Below are 15,553 nucleotides of genomic sequence, written 5' to 3' on the forward strand. Positions count from 1 at the left end.
TAGGGCAGGGTTCATCGCACTCTAGCAACTCCTTGTGGCGGGCCAGATACCTGCAGGCTGACGTCAGTTGAGCGGTTTCCTCTGACACATGGGTGCCGCTGGCTTCCAGGTTAAGTGGGCGGGTGTTAAGGAAAATGCAGAGGGGCAGGTCATGTTTCAGAGGACGCATGACTTGACCTTCACCTCTCCCGAGCCCATTGGGGAGTTGCAGCGATGAGACAAGATCATAATTAGATATCACAAAATGGAAATACAAAAACAAAAAAAGCTTTTAGCAGTTCAATATGAACAAGCTGAATGTTAACTATGCACATCCCAACATTTTTGCAACTGTTTGTTATGGTAACCTTTCCTATCATATTTCCTTTCCAACTTATGTTGACATATTTTATTTAGTTACACAATTGATAATGTGAATTTGGAATGAATGTTGCTCCTTTCAAGAAACAAACACATTCAGGTTTTTATGAAGATGAACTGTTATTATGGAGTTGTGTGTGATTGCGAGTGCCTTCTTACTCCAGGTTAGGTTCAAGGCCTGGGAGCTGTGGCTACAGCAACGAGGAGCTTTCTGCATACCACCACAGAACAAAATGCTCCTTCAGTCACTCAAATGGAGAGCTTTAAATCAAAATGGGTTCAGGTCCACTCCCCTCCCTCCCACACACACACACACACAACTGGGTTCCCTGAATATTATCCCAAGAGAAAAGAGGAGGAGGGTACTAAGAGTGCTCTCAACTGAACCTCTCAACCCTGTACAGGGAGAGATGAGGTGTGACACACACACACACACGTATACAATGTGCAAACATACTTTTTTTAGGGCAGACAAGGTCAAGCCACAGATCATCTTAATAAAGAGGAATCTGCTGAGGCTCTTCAAATGAGCTGGCATTCAAGTTCTTTCTTGCTGTAATGCACATACACACACACATATACATACACATGTATATATACAGTGCCTTGCGAAAGTATTCGCCCCCCTTGAACTTTGCGACCTTTTGCCACATTTCAGGCTTCAAACATAAAGATATAAAACTGTATTTTTTTGTGAAGAATCAACAACAAGTGGGACACAATCATGAAGTGGAATGGAAGCCACTCCTCAGTAAAAGGCACATGACAGCACGCTTGGAGTTTGCCAAAAGGCACCTAAAGGACTCTCAGATCATGAGAAACAAGATTCTCTGGTCTGATGAAACCAAGATTGAACACTTTGGCCTGAATACCAAGCGTCACATCTCGATGAAATCCGGCACCGTCCCTACGGTGCAGCATGGTGGTGGCACCATCATGCTGTGGGGATGTTTTTCAGCAGCAGGGACTGAGAGACTAGTCAGGGAGGGAGAGAGGAACAGAGCAAAGTATAGAGTAATCCTGGATGAAAACCTGCGCTGTAATGGCTCTCGTTGGTAGAAGGAGACCAAGGTGCCGCGTGGTAAGCGTACAGTGCCTTGCGAAAGTGTCCGGCCCCCTTGAACTTTGCAACCTTTTGCCACATTTCAGACTTCAAACATAAAGATATAAAACTGTATTTTTTGTGAAGAATCAACAACAAGTGGGACACAATCATGAAGTGGAACGACATTTATTGGATATTTCAAACTTTTTTAACAAATCAAAAACGGAAAAATTGGGCGTGCTAAATTATTCAGCCCCCTTAAGTTAATACTTTGTAGCGCCACCTTTTGCTGCGATTACAGCTGTAAGTCGCTTGGGGTATTGGGGTATGTCTCTATCAGTTTTGCACATCGAAAGACTGACATTTTTTCCCATTCCTCCTTGCAAAACAGCTCGAGCTCAGTGAGGTTGGATGGAGAGCATTAGTGAACAGCAGTTTTCAGTTCTTTCCACAGATTCTTGATTGGATTCAGGTCTGGACTTTGACTTGGCCATTCTAACACCTGGATATGTTTATTTTTGAACCATTCCATTGTAGATTTTGCTTTATGTTTTGGATCATTGTCTTGTTGGAAGACAAATCTCCGTCCCAGTCTCAGGTCTTTTGCAGACTCCATCAGGTTTTCTTCCAGAATGGTCCTGTATTTGGCTCCATCCATCTTCCCATCAATTTTAACCATCTTCCCTGTCCCTGCTGCAGAAAAGCAGGCCCAAACCATGATGCTGCCACCACCATGTTTGACAGTGGGGATGGTTTTGTTCAGGGTGATGGGCTGTGTTGCTTTTACGCCAAACATAACGTTTTGCATTGTTGCTGTTACGGATACAGTTATCCTGTGTGTGTGTGTATCCTGTGTGTGTGTTTCTTTTCTCTCCTTCTCCACTCACAGGTGAAAATCATCACTCCCCAATCAGTCAACAATCAATCATCAATCAGAAGACACACCTCCTCCTATTTCCTGACCTATCACAGTTCCTTCCCCATGGTTTAAAAACCCCATCATTTGTTTGTTCTAAAGCTCAGCTCAGCTCAGCTCAATCTCTAGCTCAGCTCAATCTCTAGCTCAGCTCAATCTCTAGCTCAGCTCAATCTCTAGCTCAGCTCAATCTCTCTGTAAATGCCATGTCTGTAGGTCTCTGTGTTTCACTCTCGCTTTATGTCTTAACCTCTCTTTTGTTTAAGCACCTCATAGCACTTTGTCATCACCTGTGAGTATTGTTTTTGTTTATGGTGTTTGTGTTTGATTGCTGGTGGGAAAAGGGGGAAACCAAGACAAGTCGCCCATGGGCATACACTACCCGTAGGTGAACTTTGTTAAATACACTAGTTAGAACTGGGCGGACCACCCACTGTATTTTTTTGTTAGTTAGTTAGCTGTTGTTAAAGTAGGCTAGTCTAGCTTAGGGGTGTGTTTTTGTATATTTATTGTTTCTTTCCTTGGGTCCAGCTCAGCCCCTTTTCCTGTTCCCCCCATTACCGTGTGTTTATAAATGAACCTAGAGTTTGACGGTAGATTTCTGTTGTCGTGGTTATTTCGTGCACACTTTTACTTTGTCACAATAATAATTTGCATGAGTTATGTTACGGGTCTCATTACCATCCCCCCTAGACTGTCGGGCCAAAAGGGATTCGTAACATAAGTGGAGCCTCATCCGGGATCTGTCATAACTGACACCCATGCTGCTCATGTAGATTGTTGTAGTGGTATAGTTCAGTGTTGAGCGTCATAGCTGAAGTAGCATTAGTGTGTTCTATTTTCTTTGGCACTTGTGAAGTAGTGTAAAATGACTACTTTTGATTTGAAATCCTTTTTGGATAACCCTTCGTGGGAGGTTTTTGACAAATGTCGTAGAGTTGATTTCATGACCTTGGCTGACCATTATTCAGTATCGATTCCGCAGAGTTTAGATAAGGCGGAGGTTAAACGGCTAGTATTAAATGTATTGTTGGAAGAGCAGGTGCTTGTGTTACCGCTGTCTGAGCCTACTACCCCTGTAGGGGATGTTGCTGCTCCTGTGAGCCCATTGGTGTCTGATAATGAGGGAGAGGCAGCCACATTGTCCCGTTTTGATCCACTCTCCCCACTGTCAAATGGTGATGCCAGGAGGGATGTCCGTTTAGCACAGTTCCAACTGGAGGTGGAAGAGAGAGCCCAAATTAGGCAAGAGACTCTCCAGTTGGAGATGTGTAAAATAGAAGCAGAAAAAGAACGAGAACAACGGCATTTGGAGATCTGTAAAATTGAGGCAGACAGAGAACAAAGGCAGTTGGAGTTCAAAATGCGCCAGATGGAACTGGAGGCAGAGACAGCGAGGCTAGCCTCTGGTCCTACTGTGCCTGTTTGTGAGCCGTCCTCACCTGCTGTGTCCTCAAACACGTTTGACATTAGTAGGCAGATTGCCTTAGTACCTTTGTTCAGAGAGTCAGAGGTTGACTCCTATTTTTGTGTATTTGAGCGTATAGCCGTAGCATTAAAATGGCCTGAAGAGGTATGGTGCCTATTACTTCAGTGTAAATTAACTGGTAAAGCCCAAGAGGTTTTGTCAGCGTTACCTCTGGAGGACAGTTTGAATTACGAAGTGGTCAAAGCTACTGTTCTTCGTGCCTATGAGCTTGTGCCTGAGGCATACCGACAGAGATTTAGGTCTCATAGAAAGTCTTCTAGTAAGACTTAGGAATTTGCTAGAGACAAGGGAAATCTGTTTGATAAATGGCATGCTGCTAGTAAGGTAACTGATTTCAACTCTCTCCGGGAGTTAATCTTGTTGGAAGAGTTTAAAAATTGCTTACCCGAACGCATTGTAGTTTACCTAAACGAACAGAAAGTATCCTGTCTGGCAGAAGCGTCTGTGTTGGCAGACGAGTTTGTGTTGACGCACAAGAGTGTGTTTTCGGCTCAAACCGAGAGTAGAGCCACTGAGTTTCCTACCTTTAGCCCTAGTCGGCCAGCAGTAGTATGTCAAGCACGCCAGAAGAATGAGCGTCCATGTTTCTATTGTCATAAAGTAGGACATATGATTAATGATTGCTTCCTGCTTAAACGCAAACAAGGGATGCCTCTTCGTGCCAAGCCACCAACAGGTGTTGCTCTAATTCGTACGGTTAAGAGGTCGGCAACAAAACAGGTGCCTCAGGGTAACTGTAGTTTGAAAGTCTCAGTCCCCGACCGCCGTTATGAACCATTCATTTTCGAGGGGTTTGTGTCCCTAACGAATGACGAAGCGTCTCAACGACCGGTTAAAATCCTTAGAGATACTGGTGCGGCGCAGTCGTTTATATTGTCTGATGTGTTGTCCTTATCTGACGATACATACTGTGGTTCCAGTGTGTTAGTGCAGGGTATTGAAATGGGTTTTGTCCCAGTGCCATTGCACTTTGTGAAAGTACACTCTGAGTTAATCAGTGGAATATTCAGAGTGGGGGTACGTCCTATGTTGCCAGTGAAAGGTGTGACCTTTATAATGGGTAACGATATTGCCGGAGGAAAGGTAATACCCGTATTGGAAGTATTGGATAAAAGTGACCACTCTCTCTCGAATGAGCTGGCACAGAGTTATCCACATTTGTTCCCCGCTTGTGCTGTCACTCGTGCTCAGGCACTACAAGAGGGTGACGTGATAGATTTGTCGAACACTGTTCTGTTCAAAGAGGTTGATCAAGAGGATGGATTGTGTGATACCTCTGAGAAGCTGATCACCTCTGACAAACAGCCCAGGAAAGAATCAAAGAACGTTGAACTTATTGCTGATGCAATACAGTTACCAGTCACTCGTGAGCAGCTGATTGCTAACCAAAAGGTTGACAACAAGCTTGCTAAATGTTTTTCTAGTGTTGTCTCATTGGAAGATGTGAAGAAGAAGAACGTGGCTTACTTAATTGATGGTAATCTCCTCATGCGTAAATGGAAATCCCATGTTGACGCGGATGGAGATTGGAATGCTGTTTACCAAATAGTGATTTCTACAGCCTTTCGACAAAATGTGTTATCCCTTGCTCATGATCACCAGTGGTCTGGTCATTTAGGAATCACAAAAACTTATGATCGGATCCTTCGACATTTCTTTTGGCCGGGTTTAAAACAAGATGTGGCTCAGTTCTGTCGGACATGCCACACATGTCAGATAACAGGAAAACCAAATCAGGTTATTCCTCCCGCTCCTCTTTGTCCCATACCTGTCATAGGTGAACCATTCGAGCATGTGGTGGTTGATTGTGTCGGACCGTTACCGAAGACAAAATCGGGTAACCAGTTTTTGTTGAGATAATGTGTTGGCAGATGCTTTGTCTCGTGTGTGTGAAAATGATTGTTGTATATTTTGCAAGGTGGTTGCTTTGTTGTTGTAAGTATTCATTGGAATACTGTAGTCGCAACCCCTAGGGTTGCTCTTTTAAGGGTGGGAGTGTTACGGATACAGTTATCCTGTGTGTGTGTTTCTTTTCTCTCCTTCTCCACTCACAGGTGAAAATCATCACTCCCCAATCAGTCAACAATCAATCATCAATCAGAAGACACACCTCCTCCTATTTCCTGACCTATCACAGTTCCTTCCCCATGGTTTAAAAACCCCATCATTTGTTTGTTCTAAAGCTCAGCTCAGCTCAGCTCAATCTCTAGCTCAGCTCAATCTCTCTGTAAATGCCATGTCTGTAGGTCTCTGTGTTTCACTCTCGCTTTATGTCTTAACCTCTCTTTTGTTTAAGCACCTCATAGCACTTTGTCATCACCTGTGAGTATTGTTTTTGTTTATGGTGTTTGTGTTTGATTGCTGGTGGGAAAAGGGGGAAACCAAGACAAGTCGCCCATGGGCATACACTACCCGTAGGTGAACTTTGTTAAATACACTAGTTAGAACTGGGCGGACCACCCACTGTATTTTTTTGTTATTTAGTTAGCTGTTGTTAAAGTAGGCTAGTCTAGCTTAGGGGTGTGTTTTTGTATATTTATTGTTTCTTTCCTTGGGTCCAGCTCAGCCCCTTTTCCTGCTCCCCCCCATTACCGTGTGTTTATAAATAAACCTAGAGTTTGACGGTAGATTTCTGTTGTCGTGGTTATTTCGTGCACACTTTTACTTTGTCACAATAATAATTTGCATGAGTTATGTTACGGGTCTCATTACCATCCCCCCCCCTAGACTGTCGGGCCAAAAGGGATTCGTAACAGTTGCCAAAAAGTTCAATTTTGGTTTCATCTTATCAGAGCACCTTCTTCCACATGTTTGTGTCTCCCAGGTGGCTTGTGGCAAACTTTAAACGACACTTTTTATGGATATCTTTAAGAAATGGCTTTCTTCTTGCCACTCTTCCATAAAGGCCAGATTTGTGCAATATACGACTGATTGTTGTCCTATGGACAGAGTCTCCCACCTCAGCTGTAAATCTCTGCAGTTCATCCAGAGTGATCATGGGCCTCTTGGCTGCATCTCTGATCAGTCTTCTCCTTGTAAGAGCTGAAAGTTTAGAGGGACGGCCAGGTCTTGGTAGATTTGCAGTGGTCTGATACTCCTTCCATTTCAATATTATCGCTTGCACAGTGCTCCTTGGGATGTTTAAAGCTTGGGAAATCTTTTTGTATCCAAATCCGGCTTTAAACCTCTTCACAACAGTATCTCGGACCTGCCTGGTGTGTTCCTTGTTCTTCATGATGCTCTCTCGCGCTTTTAACATACCTCTGAGACTATCACAGTGCAGGTGCATTTATACGGAGACTTGATTACACACAGGTGGATTGTATTTATCATCATTAGTCATTTAGGTCAACATTGGATCATTCAGAGATCCTCACTGAACTTCTGGAGAGAGTTTGCTGCACTGAAAGTAAAGGGGCTGAATAATTTTGCACACCCAATTTTTCAGTTTTTGATTTGTTAAAAAAGTTTGAAATATCCAATAAAGGTCGTTCCACTTCATGACTGGGTCCCACTTGTTGTTGATTCTTCACAAAAAATACAGTTTTATATCTTTATGTTTGAAGCCTGAAATGTGGCAAAAGGTCGCAAAGTTCAAGGGGGCCGAATACTTTTGCAAGGCACTGTACATCATATTTTATTGATGACACCAAAAAAAAAACAGACAAACGAAAGCGAACAGTTCTGTCAGGCACAGACACTAAACAGAAAACAATATCCCACAAAACAACAAAAGGAAAATGACAACTTATATATGATCCCCAATCAGAGACAACGATAGACAGCTGCCTCTGATTGGGAACCACACTCAGCCAAAAACAAAGAAATAGAAAACAGACTTTCCCACCTGAGTCACAGCCTGACCTCACCAACCACAGAGAATAATAAGGATCTCTAAGGTCAGGGCGTGAGAGCTCCAGAGTGAAGGTTCACCTTCCATCAGAACAATGACCCTAAGCACATAGCCAAGACAACGCACGAGTGGCTTCGGGACAAGTCTCTGAATGTCCTTGAATGGCCCAGCCAGAGACGGGACTTGAACCCAATCTAACATCTCTGGAGAGACCTGAACATAGCTGTGCAGCAACACTCCCCATCGAACCTGACAGAGCTTGAGAGGATCTTGTCAGGACCCGGTTACGAACCCGGGTCTCCGGAGTGAGAAAAAGTCACTTAACCAACTGAGCCACGAATAGTCGGCAGAACCCAGAAGATGAGGCAGACACAGCAGTACTTGAGATGGTGTATTTAATGAAGTAAAAAGTGAAGTTCTTCAGGAAAACATGTAACTCCACAACCTCAAAAGGAATTCCACAAGAACAAAGGTAATCCTCCAAGACAAAAAAAGGTAAATCCACAAGGTGGAAGGTATAGCACAAAAAGCCTCAAAAGATACTCAAAAACAAACAAGAACAAAAAACAGAATTCCACAAGAGAGTCCACCGGGATCAACAAGAGTTCACAGAGTACTAGGGCTGGGTGCTAACATAAAAACACAGAGCAAAGAACTAAGGAAAACAACTGGTTTAAATACAATCAGGGGAAACGAGGCACAGGTGCAAATAATAATGGGGATCAAGGGAAAACAAAAGGTCAAAAGGCACAATGGGGGCATCTAGTGACCAAAAACCGGAACAACCCTGGCCAAATCCTGACAGATCTGAAGAGAAAAATGTGAGAAACTCCAAGCTTGTAGCGTCATAACCAAGAAGACTCGAGGCTGTAATCGCTGCCAAAGGTGCTTTAACAAAGTACCAGATAAAGGGTCTGAATACTTTTGTAAATGTGATATTTCCAGGGGTTTTTGGTACTTTTACCCCTTTTTCTCCCAAATTGGAACTTACAGTCTTGTCCCATCACTGTAACTCCCCTACGGACTCAGGAGTGGCGAAGGTTGAGAGCCATGTGTCTTCCGAAATACAACCCTGCCAAGCCGCACTATTTCTTGACACACTGCTCGCTTAACCCGGAAGCCAGCCGCACCAATGTGTCGGAGGAAACACCGTCCAGCTTGCACGCGCCCGCCACAAGGAGTCCCTAGAGCGCGATGGGACAAGGAAATCCCGATCGGCCAAACCCTCCCCTAACCCCGATGATGCTGGGCCAATTGTGCGCCGCCTCATGGGTCTCCCGGTCACGGCCGGCTGTGACACAGCCTGGGATCAAACCCTGGTCTGTAGTGACTCCTCAAGCACTTAGACCGCTGCACCACATGGGAGGCCTCAGTTTTTTATATTTAATACATTTGCAAAAATATCTAAAAACCTGTTTTTGGTTTCTCATTATGTGGCATTGTGGGTAGATTGATGAGGAGGAAAAAACATATTTGGGGGCGTGGTTAAATGTATGTGTATTTGTGACAACTATCAGTGGAAGTGTTGGAGCAGTTTAAGTGTTTGATAATTATGCCAGTACAAGCAATGCATTTGACACCGTTCTGCAAAATTAGCAAGAGATTGTTATAGTAATGAACTGCACTGTAAAGTGCTTATTGTGCATTTTCCAGTAATATAATGGTAACTTGTTGCTGTAAATTTGTAATTTCTTAACTGGAAAATACTTGTCAGGAAGTTATTATAAAAGTCACAATAACATACTGCCAATATGTTGCCAGTAACCTACTGTGCCTTCACTGATATTTGTGTTGACATGTACATCACTTGCTGATTGGCAGCATACTGTAGCAGCCTATCAGAATATTGCAGGAGAGGCTTATTTGAGGCATTGCTTTCAGCTAGTTCTTCTGGTCTCCCATGAAAGGTAACATCATCTTTGTTAATGTGTTCTGTTGTATTCTGTTCATAAATATTTAGCTTGTATACTGTTACATCTGCAGCTGTGTTATAGGCTGACATAAGTGCATGTGATACCAAACAGCCATATGATATTTCATTCGTAGCTAGTCAGTTGTGAAAGAAGAACCCAATTGTCATTCTTGAGGAAAAGTGAAGATACCTTAATGGAATATTAATGAAGTAAAAGTTAAAAAGTCACCCAGTAAATACTACTTGAGTAAAAATCTAAGGTAAATGTAATTGCTAAAATATACTTAAGTATCGGAAGTAAATTTATAAATTATGTAAAATTCCTTATATGAAGAAAATCAGAAGCCACCATTTTCTTTGCTTTTTTATTTATGGGTAGCCAGGGGCACTTTTACAACACTCAGCCATAATTTACCAAAAAATACTTGTGTTTAGTGAGTCCGCCAGATCAGAGGCAGTAGGGATGACCAGGGATGTTCTCCTGATAAGAACATGAATTGGACCATTTTCCTGTACTGCTAAGCATTTAAAAATGTACTTTTGGGTGTCAGGGAAAATGTATGGCGCAAAAAGTAAAAAAAACTATTCAGGAATTAAATAAAAGTTGACAACAATATAAATAGTAAAGTACAGATACCGAAAAAATTTACTTAAATAGTACTTTAAAGTATTTTTGCTTAAATACTTTACAATACTGTAGCTAGTTCCCATATTATTGTAACACTCACTTACCTACCAGGTACCAACTAGTTGATAGTAAGTTACTGAAAATTAAACATGAACTTCCTGTGAACCAGCTGCCATTAAGCTTTTGGAAGAAAGACGGTAACTTATTAACAGTGCAGTTCTTGATTGTCACAAGGACTTACAAATAGTGCAGAACTGACAGTGTCAAAAGAGATGCTCGACCTTCAACATAACGATAAAACCACTTAAATTGGTACAAAACTTCTACTGAAGGTTGGCACAAATACAACATATTTCAGAACATGCCCCCAAATTATCTAATGAGCCCTCGACAGCACATTGCCCCGACCTACATTTCAAAGTGCAGTAATGATTGTACCTAATCCTGCATTTGTGGGAAGTGGGAATTTACCACATACGACTGGGAAAAATACACTTGAAGGGCCCTCCAACTGGTACGTAAATATTAGTCGGAAATGCATCTACCATCCCTGAGCACTAACTTCCCCCACACGCTGATATCAGCTACTAAATTACCTTGAGAACAGCATTTGTCAGTTAAGCCGAAAATGCAAACTATTAATATGGTTTTAAAATTCCATAATTTGTTTACAAGCATGATAGCTGTACTTTTAGTTTATGGTTGATGCAAATGAATATATCGAACTGGTATTTATTTACAACTACACTGGTAAATTCCCACCTCCGACATGGTTACGAATGTCAAGAGTCTCTGAACTACTTTTTCGTTGGTATTGTCAGATAATTGCACGATTATAAACGTGATTCCGAGCAACTTTTAGAAAAGTGCAGAAATGTATTCTTGCCAATAAATCTGTGGCCAACCTCTGTTTGGAAATTCAGGTTCCTGGCATCCAAGGGGTTGTGAGTTCAAATCCTAGGTGTGGTTGCATCCCAAGTATGCTGACCAATGTTGAGGTCAATTCAATTTAAGTTCCAGTCAAATCAGAAAGTGAACCAAATTTCAAATGCTCCAGTATTGAAAATGATTGGAATTAGAATTCATTTTTCCCTTCTGAATACAGTTTGTTGTTGTACAGTATATGTCATGTAAAAATACAGTTCAGGTGCAGAAATACATTAAAAGTTGTTTCCACTATTTTCACCGTGACTCAGTAGCCGGTAACGTACAATAAAATTGCAGTTTAAAAAAACACAGTTTGTGCCATAAAGCACAAGTGGACAAGTATTCTATAAGATTAAAGGAAAAATCCACCCAAAACCACTCATTCAAGTTGTAATGTCACATGCACAAGTACAGTGAAATGCATTTCTTGCAAGCTCTAACCCCAACAATGCAGTAATCAATAACAATGTAATACAAAAAATAACAAGGTAAATCAAAAACACACAATATATAAAAATAAGAAAAACACTATAAAGTAAGCAAGCATAATATATACAGGATCAGTTCCAGTACCATATGTACAATGTGAAGGGATACTGGATAGATAGAGGTAGATACAATGCCTTCAGAAAGTATTCATACACCTTGACTAATTCCACATTTTGTTGTGTTACTACCTGAATTCAAATTGGATTAAATAAAGAAAAATTCTCACCCATCTACCCCATAATTTATTTAACCAGGTAAATTGACTGAGAACGCATTCTCATTTACAGCAACAACCTGGGGAATAGTTACAGGTGAGAGTAGGAGGATGGATCAGCCAATTGTAAGCAGGGGATGATTAGGGGGCCATGATATTACAAAGGATAGATGGGGAATTTAGCCAGGACACCGGGGTTAACACCACTACTCTTACAATAAGTGCCATGGGATCTTTAGTGACCACTGAGTGTAAGGACACCCGTTTAACGTCCCATCCAAAAGACAGCACCCTACACAGGGCAATGTCCCCAATTTCTGCCCTTTTTAGACCAGAGGAAAGCATGCCTCCTACTGGCCCTCCAACACCACTTCCAGCAGAACCTGGTCTCCCATCCAAAGACTGACAAGGACCAACCCTGCTTAGCATCAGAAGCAAGCAAGCAGTTGTATGCAGGGTTGTATGCTGCTGGCTAATGACAAAGTGAAAACATATTCTTAGAAATGTTTGAAAATATCTAATTTACATACAGTAAGTATTCATACTTTTGAGTCAATACATGTTAGAATCACCTTTGGCAAGGATAACAGCTGGGTAAGTCTCTGAGCTTTGCACACCAGGATTGTACAATATTTGCCCATTATTCTTTTGGAAATTTTCCAAGCTCTGTCAAATTGGTTGTTGATCATCGCTAGACAACCTTTTTCAAGTCTTGCCATAGATTTTCATGTAGATTTAAGTCAAAACTGTATCTCGGCCACTCAGGAACATTCACTGTCTTCTTGGTAAGGAACTCCAGTGTAGATTTGGCCTTGTGTTTTAGGTTATTGTCCTGCTGAATGGTGAATTCATGTCCCAGTGTCTGGTGGAAAGCAGACTGAACCAGGTTTTCCTCTGAAAAATCACATATGAAAACTTTTTTTGTAACACGTTACGTGAAATAATGTGAAAACACATGTTTTTGGAACACCTCACAGTGATGAGACCTACCACCCCTGCGTAGTCAGCAAACTTAATGATGGTGTTGGAGTCGTGCGTGGCCAAACAGTTGTGGATGAACAGGAGGTACCGGAGGAGACTAAGCACGCACCCCTGAGGGGCCCCCGTGTTGAAGGTTAGCGTGGTGTATGTGTTGTTGCCTGCCCTCACCACCTGGGGCGGCCCGTCAGGAAGTCCTGGATACAGTTGCAAAGGGAGATGTTTAATGCCAGGGTCCTTAATTTAGTGATGAGCTTGGACTATGGTGTTAAACGCTGAGCTATAGTCAATGAGTGGCGCGTGACATCAAGGAGCCAAACAATTTGCAATAAAAGGAATAATAAGTATTTCTTAATGAGATTAAATTCCCAATTCAATAAATGTGGATGTTGGCTCTTCTGAAACATTCACAGTAGATTAAAGAGATGTTTGCTTGGTACTTAAGGCACAACAGAACCACAAAACAGTGCTGCCAACAAGCAGAAATTCCCTGACTCCAAACTGCTTACACAGTCTTCAGAAAGCTGGTTGGCTGATCATTTTGCTTTTATACATACTGTCTCCAATTGAGGAAGCTGTGAACGTTAGCCAGGCTAGTCCAGAAAGAAAGCGCCAGTGCAACATCAAACAGTGTCCCATGGTTTCCTAGCAACACTAAGTGAGCGAGATTCTGGGCTGAGATGAAAATGAACTAAGAAGTTCTGAGTTCAGTTAACTATATTGATTGAGATTCAGAGAGAAGTTTCTTTAAGTGTAAAGTCCATATTGAACTTCTTCTGAAAAACATTTTGTTACTCTTTGGACTCTCTTGATGTGGTTCGGAATCCGTGTGATCAAGTGACACACATTTTTATACTCCATAATGTGTAAAGTAATGCTGTGTTTTTCAGTGCTTGTTGTAACATATGTATCCATTTTGTTGTTTTTTACTCTCCCTCTCTGTAACCTGTTGAATCTAAAGATAACACAACTCACACATCTCTATTTCACCCTCTCTAAAAATGAAACTAAAGAACATATGCATAAATACCACAGTGTAGCTGCATTTTTAATTGTTGTTCATCTTCAAAGATTCCCAGTAGTATTGTCCCATGATTGGGCTGGCTGCTTCCGATGGCATTCCCTCATTCAGAGCGCTCGACCTGAGGAGAAGCACCGGCAGACAACAGCTCCAATACTCTTTCTCAAGTTGTCTGCACTCACAATGGACTTTCTCAGCTTTCAAACAAAAGAGCCCGGAGCATAAAAAACGTCCAATTTCAATGACATTCCTTCCCACAATCCATGGCTAGAATATGGGCTTTTCTCTGTTCTCTATCCCCCCTCAGTAATATATATTTTTAGACATTTCATAAAAATTTTATTAAAACAAACCGAAAGGTGAGATAGTATGAGGAAGTAACTAGAAATGTATGAAAACAACAACAATGATGCAGTAACGCCAGTATCATTCTCATTGGATGGAAGGAAGATTTTACAGTAGCAAACTAGGATGCTGTGATGAATCGTCAAATAAATACCTACCCTGCTTACAAGCAGGGTTTTTGCATACAAGCAAAAATTAAAGCAGGAAGCACCAGTGAATAGATCAATAAAAAAAGTGGTCAGATGAAGCAGATGCTAAGCTACTGGACTGTTTTGCTAGCACAGAGTGGAATATGTTCCAGGATTCCTCCATTGGCATTGGCTTCCTCAATAAGTGCATCGATGACGTTGTCCCCACAGTGACCACAGTGACCGTACGTACATACCCCAACCAGAAACAATGGATTACAGGCAGCATCCGCACTGAGCTAATGCTGCCGCTTTCAAGGAGCGGGACTCTAACCCAGAAGCTTATAAGAAATCCCGCTATGCCCTCCGACGAACCATCAAACAGGCAAAGCATCAATACAGGACCAAGATCGAGTCGTAGTACACCGGCACTGACGCTCGTCGGATTAGGCAGGGCCTGCAAACCATCACAGACTACAAAGGGAAGCACAGCTGAGAGCTGCCCAGTAACACGAGTCTACCGGATGAGCTAAACTACTTCTATGCTCGCTTCGAGGCAAATGACACTGAAACATGCATGAGAGCACCAGCTGATCCGGAAGGCTGTGTGATCACGCACTCCGTAGCCGATGTGAGTAAGACCTTTAGACAGGTCAACATTCACAAGGAAGCAGGGCCAGATGGATTACCAGGACGTGTACTGAGAGCATGCGCTGACCAACTAGCAAGTGTCTTCACTGACATTTTCAACCTCTCCCTGTCCGAGTCTGTAATACCAACATGTTTTAAGCAGACCACCATAGAGCCTGTGCCCAAGAACCCTAAGGTAACCTGCCTAAATGACTACCGACCCATAGCACTCACGTCTGTAGCCATGAAGTGCTTTGAAAGGCTGGTCATGGCTCACATCAACACCATCATCCCAGAAACCCTAGACCCACTCCTTTTTGCATAACACACAACAGATCCACAAATGATGCAGCCTCTATTGCACTCCACACTGCCCTTTTCCACCTGGACAAAAGGAAAACCTATGTGAGAATGCTATTCATTGACTACAGCTCAGCGTTCAACACTATCGTTCCCTCAAAGCTTATCAATAAGCTAAGGACCCTGGGACTAAACACCTCCCTCTGCAACTGGATCCTGGACTTCCTGACGGACTGCCCCCAGGTGGTAAGGGTAGGTAACAACACATCTGCCACACTGATCCTCAACACAGGGGGCCCTCAGGGGTGCATGCTCAGC

The sequence above is a fragment of the Oncorhynchus gorbuscha genome, linkage group LG06, assembly GCF_021184085.1.
Source record: "Oncorhynchus gorbuscha isolate QuinsamMale2020 ecotype Even-year linkage group LG06, OgorEven_v1.0, whole genome shotgun sequence".
In the NCBI taxonomy this organism is placed as follows: domain Eukaryota; kingdom Metazoa; phylum Chordata; class Actinopteri; order Salmoniformes; family Salmonidae; genus Oncorhynchus; species Oncorhynchus gorbuscha.